This window comes from Adiantum capillus-veneris, chromosome 12 (genome assembly GCF_014529385.1).
Source record: "Adiantum capillus-veneris isolate H3 chromosome 12, ASM1452938v2, whole genome shotgun sequence".
Lineage (NCBI taxonomy): Eukaryota > Viridiplantae > Streptophyta > Polypodiopsida > Polypodiales > Pteridaceae > Adiantum > Adiantum capillus-veneris.
Window position 1 is genome coordinate 56,349,844 of NC_140942.1, and position 15,291 is coordinate 56,365,134.

The following is a 15,291-nucleotide window of genomic DNA, read 5'->3' on the forward strand; positions in this document are numbered from 1 at the left end:
TGGCAGTGGATGATAGTTATGGAGCCACTTAGACTGATATGTCATATTTCCTGTAGCACCAGAATCGACAATAAAAAGTGATCCATCACGTACATGAAGTATTCTGTCTGGAGCAACTTAACATAGGACACAGCTTGTTTCTGGTACAATGTTGTTTCGATGTTCAGTAGCACATGCTCTATTCCGATCTGTGTCGAATCGACGCTTATAGCACATATGAGTGGGATGATCAGATCGTCCACAATATTCACAAGAAGAAGAAGAAGAAGAGTCTCTAGATAAACGTGGTTGTTTTGTAGTAATATTGTGTTCTTCATCATATTGACGTGCCCAACAATCATCTTCAGTATGGCCATTTCTGTTGCAGTAAGAACATTGCTTATTAGGAAATTTGAGACGAGAGAAAATATTACCGCGACGGCCACCTCTGCAGTTTCCTCGTTGAAATGGACGCCTTCGAGCATAAAAAGCACGTTCCATCTGTTGTGACTCAGTCTCCTCTTGTGAAATCATAGCTGTATCGTGACCAACATTCCGACGTTCTTGACGTTGAGAGTATTCAATTAAAGACATGCAAGCTTGGTCGAAATCAAGACCATCTTTATTAGAGAGAATAGTAACAATGTTATCATAAGAAGAGTCCTTCACCGTATCAAGGAGAAGTGTAATCAATTGCTTTTGTGGAACAGGATCACCGACAGCAGCAAGTTGATTAATAATAGATTTGAAAGACTCAATATGTCCCGTCATGGCAGTACCAACTTCATATTGTAACTTATTAAGCAACCCTCTCAAATAAAGTATTTCTGTAACAGATTTCTTCGGAAAGTTAACAATAAGGTACTTCCATACGTCATGAGAAGTAGGCAGTTCATACATATCAAGCAAAAGGGAATCAGTAAGAGCAGAAAGAATATACCGACGAGCTGCTTTATCACGTCGTTGCCAATCCGTATAGGCAACATTCCAATCTTCAAATATAGGTCCTTCAGTGATAAGCACGTTATCATTATCCGTATCAACAGGCTGAGACGGACAAACACGATTTCCAAGAACAACATCGGAGAGTTCATCGCCTTCAAGAATTAACAACATCTTTGCTTTCCAGCCTGGAAATCCTTGACCTTGGAAAGGAGGAACAGAACGTTGGCCAGAAGGAAAGCCGTTGACGAGAATATTCATAGCCATATCTTGTTGCGAGAAGACGTATAAGATAAGATCGCAGAATCTACACACCATATATGGTGAAGGCGGCAATTGAGAATGAGAGAGATATGAGTAGTGCGTTCTGTCAACGATAAACGTAAGAAGGATGCTCAAGGAACGTCCAAAGATGTGAGAGACGTCACCCAAACAAGACAGGGTAAAGGAGACGTTAATAATAAACGAGTCCTCAAAATAGATTGGCGTGAGACGCAAGATTGACGGCCACAATACGAATAGCAAAAAGCTAAATCTTCTCGAAAAAGTTAACGCCAAAATAAGAAAAACGATCGCGGACGCTTCACGAAGAAGTAGGACGAAGAAAGCTGCGTCAAGCTCTATTGCAATAAAAACAGCATAACTTTCTGCTGCGAACTCCGATTGACGCAAACCTAGAACTCAAATCGAAGAGCTCGAGGAGACGAACAAGTCTTGGATGAAAAGTGCCATTGCGCTACGCTCCATCGCGCTTTTCCCGTTTCTCCAAATTTTGAGCAGAACAGCAAGAAAAATTGAGATGAAGTTCAGGGTGTCATTAACAAGAAAACGTAATCAACGATTAGATTGATTATAAATAAACGCCACATAAAACACTAATCATATTCTTCTTAACACAAAACAACCACAATTAACAAGAATCAACGCTCAAAAATAAAATTTGTAACAATTTTGAATCTTACATGCGAATCGCATACACATACTGTTGTCACCATGAATTGAATCTGCGCGTGATCGTTACCGCTCTGATACCATGTTGAGATGTATAGAGAAAGAGAGAGAGACGAGACAAGAGACACACCATATACGCTCCCAAAGACTGATTCATATTGAGGACAAGATACAAATATATAGGTGAGACCAAGTTCAGTAGAGTGAGCCATATATAGCTCCAACAATACAAAGATTTCTCCCTCTGTTTTGTTGTCTATCTCTATTATTCGGTTCTCGTGACAATTGGTATCAGAGCAAGCGGTTGATTGTGGACATGGACGGATACGAGAAGAAGATAAAGGAGCAAGAAGACCTGATTCGACGACTACGAGAGGATCTGGAAATTTGAAATCGGGAGCGTGTTGAGGCTCTGCGAGGCAACGCAACACGAGACACTTATATCTATGTGGAAATTAATGGTGAACAGGAAGACGGAAACCATGCTATTCCACCAGGATACAATAATCAACGTGTGGACGCTGGGGCACCTCGCTGTGGTGATGGTGGTGATGATGATGATGGGAACGGTGGTGATGGACGTCGCGGTCGTCCACACGAAAGAGAGCGGAATGACGGCGAAGCGGAAACTAAGGAAAGGAGAGGAAGAAGAAGGGAACGTGATGAAGAAGATGCAGATGAAGATTCTGAAAGGGCAGCTTTGCAGCAAGTCTTCAAGAAGGCAAAGATTAACGAGTTTAATGGCATCGAGAAAACTGGTGAAGATCTCGAAGCATGGATTGAAGAGCTAGAAGATTATTTTGCATTGAAGAAATTCTCTGAAGAGGCAAAAGCAAAGGTTGCACTTGTTCATCTTCGACAAACCGCAAAGCTTTGGTGGAAAGCATACCTTAAACAGCGAACAAAGGTTACTCCAATCACTTGGGAGGAATTTAAAACGCAAGCGTATAAAAGGTACAGTTCTCCACACTATGAGATGGATAAAAAGATGGAGTTTTACAAGTTTCAGCAGCAACCTGAGGACGAGCCAAGTCTTACTGTACATGAGTATAAGGAGAAGTTTTTGCGACTTCACAAGTATGCACCGGAAGTAGAAGGAGAGGCGTTGACAAACAAATTTATCGAAGGATTGCGTAAAGATCTGTATTATCAAGTAAAGGGTGTAGGGGCTACCGATTTTTTGGATGCTATTGCGAAGGCCGAAAATTATGAGAAGAAGGTGAAGTATGAGAGCCGCAATCCTACTCCAAGCAGAATTATACCTACCGGGCATAGAATGCAGAATAGGCCTTTTCAGACAAACACTGAGTTTCCCCGAAGGAATTTTACATATAATCAGAGAAGACCACCCAATAATTTTTCAAATCAGAATCAAAATTTCAATCGAAATTAGAGTACAAATCAGAATGCTGTAAACAACCGCAATCAAAATTTGGGTCAAAATGATGCAAATCAAAATCAAAGAAGACGACAACCGCTGCGGTGGCAACATGATCCTGCTTTTCTAGAACGAGCAAGGAGATTTGGGTTATGTTTTCGTTGCAGTGAGCAAGGTCACAAGACGTTCGAGTGCCCAAATAAGGAGATCGATCAGGCAGTTCTTGCACGAATGGAAGCCAATATGAATGCGATGGACACCACGATTGAGGAAGCGAGCGAGGAAGGTAAGTGCTCTGAAATTCCTATGAAATGTATGACAACGTCTCTCCATCATTTAAGGGCATCCTTTATAAGAATTCGGGGTAAGATAGGAACTGAAATTGTGAATTTTCTCATTGATTCAGGTAGTACGCATTGTTTTATGTCTAACAAGCTTCCGCAGACTTCGAAATTGAATTCTGATTCCCACATTAGGAGACCTATAGAATTGGCCAATGGGAAGAAACATTATACACAGGGTCATATTCAAAACTTATCTTTTTTGCTGAACAAAGAGAAACATTCGGGAGAATTTTATGTTATTAGCATGGGTGAACGGGATGTAATTTTGGGAATGGATTGGTTGGCTGCGAAGCATGCATTGATTGATTGTGATAGAGGTGAGTTGGTTTTTAAAAACAGAGATGGTCATGCGATTAAAGCTTAGGAGAGAAATACTAAATCACTTCTGATTTCTGCCATGAAACTTTTGAGCGGGGTGCGACAAGGGTGTGAGACGTTTCTTGTGTTTGCTAACGAGATTAAAGAGGATTCTGGGAATAGACAGAAAGGGGAAAATCCAGAATTTGTAGAGGATCTCTTACATGAATTTAAGGATGTGTTCCCGGACGATCTTCCTGGTATGCCTCCGCCTAGAGCGGTAGACGACGCCATAGATCTATATCCAGGAGCAACACCTTATTCAAGGGCTCCATACAGGTATTCAAAGGCACTTTCTGGGGCATTTTTGAAGGCGTTAACGTGGGATTTTGAAAAAGTGATGTATGAAGCGATTGAAGCCTGCGTTATAAGGAACAACTTTGGTTCTTTGAGTCTTTAGAGATTTTGATGTTTTGATGCTCGTTGAGGGTCAAAGATTAAGAAAAAAGTTGGATTTGCTGTTTTTGCATCGTTTTTGTAGAAAATGCTGTTTTGCAGGTTGATTTTCATCAAATCACAGCAGGCTATGGAAATTTTCCATCACATAGCCGTCGAAGAGCGCAGCGAGGGAAACAAGATTGTGTGAGACGGACTTGGGCTGTTTTGGCTCCGGTTGGGAGTTATGTTCAGTTGAAGACAGCTCAAAAATTGTGGACTTAAAAAAAAATAAAAAAATCTAACATCCATTGGCGCGCAAGTCGAGTCGATCGAACGCCAAAAATAGAAAAGCGGCTATTTTAAGAGGTCGCAGGCTTTTGGGAGGAGGAAAAGGAGAATAGAAGGACGGGTGGTGCGTTTTGGGGGGATTCACCGATTTCTCTTCTGCGAGTGCGAGTGCGAGTGCGAGTGAGACGCTGCATGCAAGCGAATTGAAGCTCGGGGGTGGTCGGGAGGTTCGAGCTCCGTACAACGGAGTGCGCCCATATATTTTGCTCCTCTGTTGTATCAAACACTATCAATACAAAGATTTCTCCCTCTGTTTTGCTGTATATCTCTATTATTCGGTTCTCGTGACACATTATCACAAATATTACCGCGGCGCAAATTCGGCCCATCCACACAGATGGCCACATTCTGACATTATTACTATTGATATTCAAAATCTATTGGTACTATGTTTTTTATAAAATGTATATAAAATGAAAGTATTCCTAGTACTTTGAAAATGACATTTCTACCTAAAAGTTGCATGTTAAATTTATTTATTTTTTCTTTTTCTTGATATTTTATTAACCTTTTTTTGTAATTTGATTTTAATTAGTGTATGTAATTTATAATGTAGGTTACTTGGGATGATTTTGGCCCGTCCACTGAACCGGATAGATCACGGTGGTTGGTCAAGCGATTACCATGTCCGTGCGTGCGGTGCAAATGCGCCATTGCTCGACTTCGTCAGATATGCTTGAGTCATGTAGAAGATTATGGACTATGGGACGATCCTCACAAGCGTGCATGGATGGAAACAAACGATCCGAGAATTGTAGCGGCTATTGACGTCACCCCTCATTGGCATGTGGTTGGTGGAGGAGGGGAAAGGAGGATGGAAGAGCGCATGCGCCAGAATCCATTAGAGAGGGAGGAAGCACATCAAATCAGCCAACTGCTGCTCCCTCTACGAGTGACCACATCCCATCTCCTTACGTGGATGCAGAAAATGACCATTTGCAATGGTTGAGGATCTCCTTGCACGAGAGGAGGAGCATGAACCAGAGTGTGCATGCAAAGAAGCTTCCGAAAGAACGAGGAGTGAGCTACTCGATTCAACACACACCGCACTATATGATAGATGCTCTTACTCTATTTTAAGGGCATTTCTCGAAGTCCTTAACCTTCAGGCGATGTTTGGATGGAGCAATGTTAGTGTCGACGCACTTTTGAGGTATGTATACAGTTTGTGAAGGATGCTTGTGGAGTGCATAAATTAGCTTTTAATGTACTTTCTTCTTGTGATAGGTTGCTAGGAAAGATGCTGCCAGCTGGCAATCACATGCTAGAGAATAGAAGAAATGCACGCGAAGTGGTGACTGGATTAGGGATGGATTATGATCGCATTCATGCTTGCGTGAACGATTGTGTGCTCTTTCGTACTAAGCATGCCGATTGTGTCACAGGAACATAATAATAGAGATAGACAGCAAAGACAGAGAAAGAGATCTTTGTATTGATAGTGTTTGATACAACAGAGGAGCAATAAACTATAGGGGCGCACTCCGTTGTACGGAGCTCGAACCTCCCGACCACCCCAGAGCTTCAGTTCGCTTGCACACAGCGTCTCACTCGCACTCGCAGAAGAGATATCAGTGAATGATCCCCCAAAACGCACCACCGGTCCTTCTATTCTGATTTTTCCTCCAAAAGCATGCGACCTCTCAAAATAGTCGCTTTTCTATTTTTGGCGTTCGATCGACTCGACTTGCGCACCAAGTATACCTGCGAGAATAAGGGAAGAACGTGATAGCGAAGTGTCACGGGAACCGAATAATAGAGATAGACGGCAAAAGGTACAGAAAGAGATCTTTGTATTGATGAATCTTTGCAGACTTTTGATACAATAGAGGAGCAATTGAATATGGGCGCACTCCGTTGTACGGGGCTCGAACCTCCCGACCACCCCCGAGCTTCAGTTCGCTTGCATGCAGCGTCTCACTCGCACTCTCACTCGCACTCGCACTCGCACTCTCACTCGCACTCGCAGAAGAAGAGATCGGTGAATGATCCCCAAACGCACCACCGGTCGTGCTTTTATCCTTCTTTTCCTCGAAAAGCCTGCATGATTTTCGCACCAAGTATACCTGCGAGAATAATATAAGAACGTGATCGCTAAGCGATCCATAAAGGTTAGATTTCTATCATGACACTTTGCACAAATCCTGTTTCCCACATTGATTTTTACATCGCCTACAAAATAGCCAAAAGAACATACTCGTGCAACCAATTCAACATGGTAATCGAAGTAAAAAATATAATTATATACCTTCATAATCTCAATTTCCATACAAAACCATGAAGAAACAATCCACTTCTTGGTTGATAGCAGGGAGAACTGTATGATGTTGTATGTCTGTCTGTCCTTGTGTACACTACACTATTGCTACCTTCTGTTTGTTTTCATCATAACTTTTACAAACGAACTCAGAACAGAGCGATCCACGTACTCAAAACGACGAGAATAGGTCTGGTCTACAACGCAACGCGGACAGAATTGCGAAAAACGTTGTCAGGAGTTTTTTGGAGCAAGGGATTGCGCATATGTTCATACCCATGCATGGTGCATCAAATAAAGTATTGCCCATTTTCCAGAGCCAGGTGGTTACGTGGGGCCCACATGTGTACAGGTAGGACACCATGTACATAGTGCATCGATTTTCATCGTTACTAGTACCATTGTGTTTTTCTACAATAAGGAGGAGTTGGTAGCGCGTAAAAATTCTCGAGGAAGCTATCCGCGGGCCAACGACGTGAGGTCAGCAGGTGCGTCAGATGGCATATAGTGGCGTCAGGAGGGCGAACGGGGTCAGTACTTGCACGTGGATAAGTACAGATACAACGTGGGTGTTTTCTTGTGAGAGTTATGCAGAAAGGTCATCATTAGGATCACTTTTTGGGGCCACTTCACGTGGTTGCAAGACGCATTATTGGAAAAAGCTGAGTGCCAGGTGTGCGGATGATGCAAAAAGGTGACAACAATGCACTGCGAGGTCAGTTTTTGGCCTGTTCGGGGTCCGTTTGAGGTCATCTAAAAGGTCAAGGGTGCCCAACTAATAAAGCTAAGTGTGGGAACTGAAAAAAGAGAGAGAAGACCAGAAAAAACGTGGAGAAGAGAGGAGGAACAACCGCAGCTGTGTTTTTGCTCATTTTGGAGCCTGTTTTGGCCGTAAACTGCTCATCCTAGGTCGGATTTGAGCACTTTGACATTGTAGACTGGGGTTTTGGGCCGTTCCGGACGCGATGGCGCTGTCCATTTTTCCAAATTCCCCACTCTTTTCCTGCTGTTTTTCTGTGTAAGTTTCTCCTATGAGCGAAGTTTCTGCTCTATTTTGTGATTGTATCTGGCTTATTTTACCCATATTGTGTGAGCTATTTGCCCCATTGGTGTTGGCCCAAGCTCAATTGTATCTAAACATCAGAAATTCTCCTCTTTTGAGCTGAGTTTTTTGGGTGTGTGTGTGTGTCTGTGTGGAGTGGGCAAGTGGATAGTCTCTCTGCTCTCACTCCAGAGGTGTGTTCCCTGTCTCGGCCAGGTGTGTTGTGTAAGCCGAGTGGTGCCCCATAGTGTGTATGTGTATCTTCCCAAGAGTGTGTGTCGGGTCGTTATAGAGGCGTTGTGTGTGTTTTCATCCCGCTCACATTCTTTTGGCGCCCCCACGGAGGATCTTCTTCGAGTACCTTCTACTTCGAGCTTCAAGCTTCGAGATTCGGGATTACAGGTTACAGGTTATAGGTTACAGGAACAGGTACAGGTACAAGTGATTCACACAGGTACAGGTAGCTGGAGTACAGTGATATACTAGCAGTGATGTCACTTGCAGTTGTTGTGGGTATGCATCACTTGGCGCCTATTTGAGAGCATTCTCTGCTGGATTGTACGTTACTTGTGGAAACTGCCATTGTACGCATTTGTGGAGCCATACTTGGTTGTATTTGGCAGTCCCAGCCATTTCTGAGACTTGGTCTTGAAGATAGTCATTTCTGAGACTTGACTATATGCGATTTGCATTAGCCTTCGTGTGAGGGTCGATAGCGTGAGGTTTTTATTGAGCTGGGGGATTCTCAAATGTGGAGATCCTTTCGGTGATACAGGTAGCTGGAGCACCCTTTTTGTGACCTCGCCATAGGCTATGTACTAGTGATTCCTACTTGATGCTCGGGTTCTATTGTTGGCAGTTTATGCATACAGATACAGTCTATATTTTGGGTTCTCATTGCTCTACTTCTGGGGAAACTCTGTCGAAATTTTCCCAAGTTATGATGGCTGGTTTTTTGGTATTTTGAGCCATTTATGCTGTTATGCTGCTAAAATTTTGGCAAAATCAGAGGTTGAGTCAGGTGTGCCTTCTTGGGAGCTTCATGGTTGGCTTTAATGGATGATCAAAATGGACCTCAGTTCACTCCTTTTCATTTAACTCAAAGAATTCAGATTAATGTTCATGTGTCCAGGAAGATCTTTTTCCAGCAGCGCATAGTCTTTATGTTTGGGCCAAGAAGATTGAGAGAGATCCTTGAATGTCCTTTGCCTGTTGTAATTCCGATGATCAACTATGAAAACTCATTTGATGTGCATGTGTTTGTTCTCATCTAAAGTTGAGCTCCATTGAAGTTTCTGGGGATTGGGTAGTGAAAAGTTTTGGGTTCTTGCATGTGTGTTTGAAGGGGTTCTCTAGCCATGGCTTTCTCTTATCCGGAGTTTCATGGAAGAAGTGACGAAGATGTGGAAGAATTTTTGGAAAAGATGGAGGTTGCCTGCATTAGCAACCAGATTCATGATCCTACACAAATGTTATGCCTTCTCCAAATTTGTTTGAAGAGTGATGCACGAGTTTGGTCCAAGGCATTTGAAGAGGAGTTGTGTGCAGCGGATCCACCTGTAAGATTGATTTGGGACAATCTAAGGCATGGATTGGAAGTGGAGTTTGTGAAGATAGAAGATCCTGACAAAGTGTGGCAAGAAGTACAGGCTTTGGTGCAAAAGGAAGGTGAGCCAGTAGATGCGTACATACGTAAGTTTTCATTGGCATGGGAGCGAATGTGCAAGGCCTTATCACCACAGGTACCCCCGCCTGACATGATGAAGAAGGACAGGTTCTTAGTTGGTCTTTGGGAGAATATACGTTGGAGAGTGGAGCTAAAGAAGCCTAGGACATATGAGGATGCACTAGAGGTAGCAAGGAACAAAGAGTGGAAGCTGAGGAAAATGAGCCAGTTAGGGGTGGAGTCTTTGCCAATGAGGTCTGAATTTCAGCCTATAGAGTCTTTACAAGGGCGCATGTCAGGGGTTCATCATGAACCAGTGGTTCCTGTTACTACTCAGGTTATGCCAGCAGTGGTCACTACAGCAGTGCAAGATGATGGGCTAAGGCAAGACATGAGGCAAATGGTAGATTTGATGAAGAATCTCAGCCTAAACATGCTAGGTCAAGTGGGAAATAATCGAGGTCGAGGGAGGTATGCAAATCAGCCAGGAGGTGAAGAAAGACCTAGGAATGGTGTTGGACAAAGCAATGGTAGGTTTTGGAGGCAGACGCCCACCTATTACAATTGTGGAGAGTTGGGTCACACCAGCCCGCAATGTGATAAGCCACCAAGGATGGGGGGAGACATGTATCCATTGCCAAGACAGGTGCTAACTAGGTCAAATGATTATGGCATCGAAATTAAGGGAGATGAAGGAACCAGTGGACTGACCCAGGAGGAAAAGGGAAAGACAAAAGTGCTAAGTGTAGTCACCTTGGAGAAGGCATCAAAGCTAGAGGATACATTAGTGATGCCTATTGGGAAGAGGACCACAGAGGATAAGGAAGGAAGAAGTGCCCCAGGTCCTAGTAAGAAGAAAGGAAAGAGCCATGAAGGCGAGGATGTCAAGGCCAAGAGGAAAAGGAGCGCTCGTCGAAAGTTTCATGTTTCAGATTTTCCACTAGGGGATGGGCAATTAAGCTATGACTTGAAGGAGGATCTGACGAGCAAAAAGGCAGATGTTACTTTTGGACAGCTTATAGAGATGGTGTCTAAGCTAAAGCGACAGTGGAAGAGGATGGTTAACCCAATGGAGAAAGAGCCAGAGAGAGGTTCAGTGAAGGTGTTGGCAATGGATGAGCTACCAGACATTTGTCCAATAGTAGATGTGTGGCATAAAAGGAAAAATTTGGGACAAGGTTATGTGGATGGCGGAGCCCAAATATGCGTCATAACACACTCATGTGTTGAGAAGATGGGTCTCACAGTGGCTGGGGTGTCAGGGTTTCGGATCAGATTGGCAAACCATCAAAAAGTAAAATGCTTGGGTGTTGTAAAGAGCTTAGAAGTGGAAGCATATGATGCAAAGGCAGTGGTTGATTTTCATGTGATGCCAGCAGGGTTGGGAGCATATCCTATTATACTGGGCAGACCATGGTTACGTGCAGTGGGAGCTATTCAAGATTGGCGACATGGTACGATTAGCCTCTATGGAAAGACAGGTACCAAGAAGCTTTATAATATGGACACAAGGAAACGATTAGAGGAGCTTTATGAAGATGAGGATGAGTCTAGTGATGAAGACTCTTCCACGGTGACAGATGAGGACAGTGATAGCAATACCAGCAGTGATGAGGATGTTGATGTTGCATTTCTTTTGATGGATAAAGAAATCCAGGAGTGTGGTTTAGTCGCATTTGCGAAGGAAGTTGAAGATGAAAGTGAAGGGCCTTATAAAGTGATTGAAGGGCTGATGCAAACCAAGATTGAGTTGTCAAAGAAGCAGGAATTAATGACACAAATGATTAGTGGAGACCTCTCAGCTATGGAGAAGGATATATATTTGCACATGCTGGCTAGTTTCCTGATTTGTTCATTACTTCATATGAAGAGATCAGAGGGTTCAAGGGCGAAGATATACATATAGAGCTGAAAGAAGGTGCTAAGCCAGTGCGGCAAAGGCTAAGAAGGATGGTTCAAGAGCAAATGGAAGCCTTGCGGGTAGAGGTGGACAAGTTATTGAAGGCAGGGTTCATAGTCCCTGTGGAGACCACAGAATGGGTGAGTCCAATAGTAGTCAGTCCAAAGAAGGATGGGAAGTGGAGGATTTGTGTAGATTTTAAACCCTTAAATGCAGCCACTAAGAAGAACCCACATCCTCTTCCATTCATCGATCAGATCTTGGATTCAGTGGCAGGTTATGAGAGGTACAGTGTGTGTGATGGTTTTTCAGGCTATTTTCAATTGAAGATTGCTCTTAAAGACCGCACAAAGACAAGTTTTATTACGCCATGGGGCTGCTATTGCTACACAGTATTGCCATTTGGGTTGTCAAATGGACCTTCCTTCTATCAAGAGAGAGCAAATTGGGTGTTGGAACCATTCATTGGTAGTTGTGTTAAAGCTTTTATGGATGACTTCTGTGTCTATAGCAGTAGGGCTGATCACCATGAGAAGCTGCAGATGGTATTGGCTCGATATGATGAATGTGGAGGACAACTAAATCCAAAGAAATGTCATCTAGCACAGCCAAGGGTGAAGTTATTGGGCCATATGGTGTCAGAAAATGGCATTGAGGCTGATCCAGATAAGGTGAAGTCAATTATTCTTCTTCCATCACCTATGAGTACGAAGCAATTGGCAACCTTTATACACAAAGTGAAGTACATGGCACGGTTTATTCCATTGTCTTCGCAGCTTCTTTATCCATTACAGCAAGTGGCAAGGCATGATCTATTGCAATGGGATGACAAGTGTGAAGAAGTGTTTCAAGAGGTTAAAGAGGTGTTAGGGGGGTTGTCAGCCATGCAGGCTCCTGATTGGGAGAAAGTTTTTTATGTAAATCCATCAGTAGGGGATGATGCCATTGGAGCCATGCTATTGAAAAAGGGGAAGGGCAGCCATTATATGAGGCCAGTGTATTGTGCAAGCCGAGTGAAGTTGGTAGCGGAGAGAAAGTTATCGGAAGTAGAGCTAGTGATGGCCAGTGTAATATTTGCTTGTCGACGATTTCGTCATTACTTGCTACCACGGCCTTTTGTTTTCTTGACGAGTTATGCCTTTTTGCCACAATTAATTAATGGTATTAACATGTCAAATGTGGTGAAGAAATGGGTAATTGAGCTGCAAGAGTTTGAGTTCTCTTTTCTAGTGGAAGATAGTACAAGGGCTACCCTAGCTGATTTGTTGACCTACAAGGAGAATCCCCTTATTGTTAAGGAAGAGGTGGTGAGAAAGGTAGTTGAAGAAGTGCCACAGATCAGCAATGCACATGTGTTGTTCTTTGATGGTTCATACAGAAAGAGCAATGATGCAGCTTCAGGGGGTATAGCACTTTATGATCCAGAGGGGAAGCTAGTATGCAAGAGAGGGTTCAAATTGGATGCGCATAGTAACAATGAGGCTGAATATTCTACATTGAAATCCGGATTACACATTTGCTTGAAGCATGGGGTTCGAAGGTTGAGCATAAAAGGTGATGCCTTGTTAGTGGTGAAGCAAGTGCTGGGTGTGTGGAAGAGCAAGAACACCTCATTGAAGGAAATGTGCTTCAGAATTAAAGGCCTGTTAAAAAAGTTTGAAGCATGGAGCATCAGACACATTGAACGTGCTCTAAATGGAGAGGCACATGAAGCAGCTCAAGGCATGATTGGGGAGCTATTTGTGTTGAGGACCACTTTACCTCTTTATCATGGCCAGGAAAGTTTGGCTCAAGAAGAGGAGTTTTTGCTAACAGGAATCATTCCAAAGGAGATTCAGAAGTCTAAGAAGTATGGCTTTGTGCGTAGAGCATACAGGTACAAATTGATTGGTGATGTCTTATACATGAAAGGGGCTGATCTCGTGTTGAGACGTGTACCTTGGCGGGAGGAGCTTTACAGAGTGTTGGAAGAGAATCACGAAGGCGCATGTGGTGGCCATTTTGCTCTAAAGATCACCTTGCATAAGATTTTGCAAGAGGGGTATGTATGGCCTAGTTTGCACAAGGATGTTCACCATTGGTGTAGGTCTTGCAATAGGTGTCAAGCATTTGGGAAGAGAGTGTTGAAGCCAGAGCTACGAAAAACCATTATGGCGTTTGATGTGTTTGAAAAGTGGGGAATTGATGCAATAGGCCCGTTACCTATCACAAGCAGGGGCAAAAGCTATATTTTGACGGCAGTGGACTATCTCTCTAGATGGGCAGAGGCTATAGCAGTAAAACAGATCACTGCAAAGGATGTGGCAAAATTTGTGTATGATGAAATATGTTGCAAGTTTGGGGTGCCACTGGAGTTACTTTCAGATAAGGGGCCTGGCTTTAGAGCTAAACTGCTAGATTTTTTATGTGCAAAGATGAAGATTAGGCACCAGCATACCACTCCTTATTACCCGCAGTGTAATAGCTTGAATGAAAGATTCAATGGTGAGTTGGTACAGATTCTTTCGAAAGTGACAGAGCACCAAGGAAAGAATTGGGATTTGGAATTGCCTAGTGCATTATGGGCTTACCGTACTTCGGTGAAGACAGGTACAGGGTTTACTCCATTTCATTTGGTGCATGGAAAAGAAGCACTATTGCCTGTGGAAGTAGAGTTGCCTGTGGTCAAGATGTTAGAGAAGTTGCTTGGGCCGCCTAGTGATGCATTCAAAGAGAGGCTCTTCCAGTTACAAGAGGTCCAATTGGATAGGATGAGCGCATTGGAGCATTATGGGCAGATGCAGGATAAGGCTTTGGCAAAGATAAATGAAAAGGTCAAAAGTAAGGGTATCAAGAAACATGACTTGGTTTTGCGCTACAACAGTAAGCTGGACAGCACCTTCCAAAAGAAGTTTCAAATTAAGTGGGAAGGCCCTTTCAAGGTAGTAGAGTGTTTTCCAAATGGCACATATCAGCTGGCTAACCTGGATGGTGTTCTACATAAGTCAAGGGTAAATGGGTTGCGTCTTAAGTTGTATCATGCCAGGTTGATGATGGTGGAGCAAGATGAGTTTTTTGAAGAGCGCGTGATGTCTGTGAGGGATGAGGAGACCTGTGATGCGGCGAGTCTCATATCTCTCTTTGCTGCTGCTCATCATGAATGATCTAGCAGGCTAGGGGGTGGGCAAATTATGTCAGGATTTTTTTGGAGCAAGGGATTGCGCATATGTTCATACCCATGCATGGTGCATCAAATAAATTATTGCCCATTTTCCAGAGCCAGGTGGTTACGTGGGGCCCACATGTGTACAGGTAGGACACCATGTACATAGTGCATCGATTTTCATCGTTACTAGTACCATTGTGTTTTTCTACAATAAGGAGGAGTTGGTAGCGCATAAAAATTCTCGAGGAAGCTATCCGCGGGCCAACGACGTGAGGTCAGCAGGTGCGTCAGATGGCATCTAGTGGCGTCAGGAGGGCGAACCGGGTCAGTACTTGCACGTGGATAAGTACAGATACAACGTGGGTGTTTTCTTGTGAGAGTTATGTAGAAAGGTCATCATTAGGATCACTTTTAGGGGCCACTTCACGTGGTTGCGAGACGCATTATTGGAAAAAGCTGAGTGCCAGGTGTGCGGATGATGCAAAAAGGTGACAACTATGCACTGCGAGGTCAGTTTTTGGCCTGTTCGGGGTCCGTTTGAGGTCATCTAAAAGGTCAAGGGTGCCCAACTAATAAAGCTAAGTGTGGGAACTGAAAAAAGAGA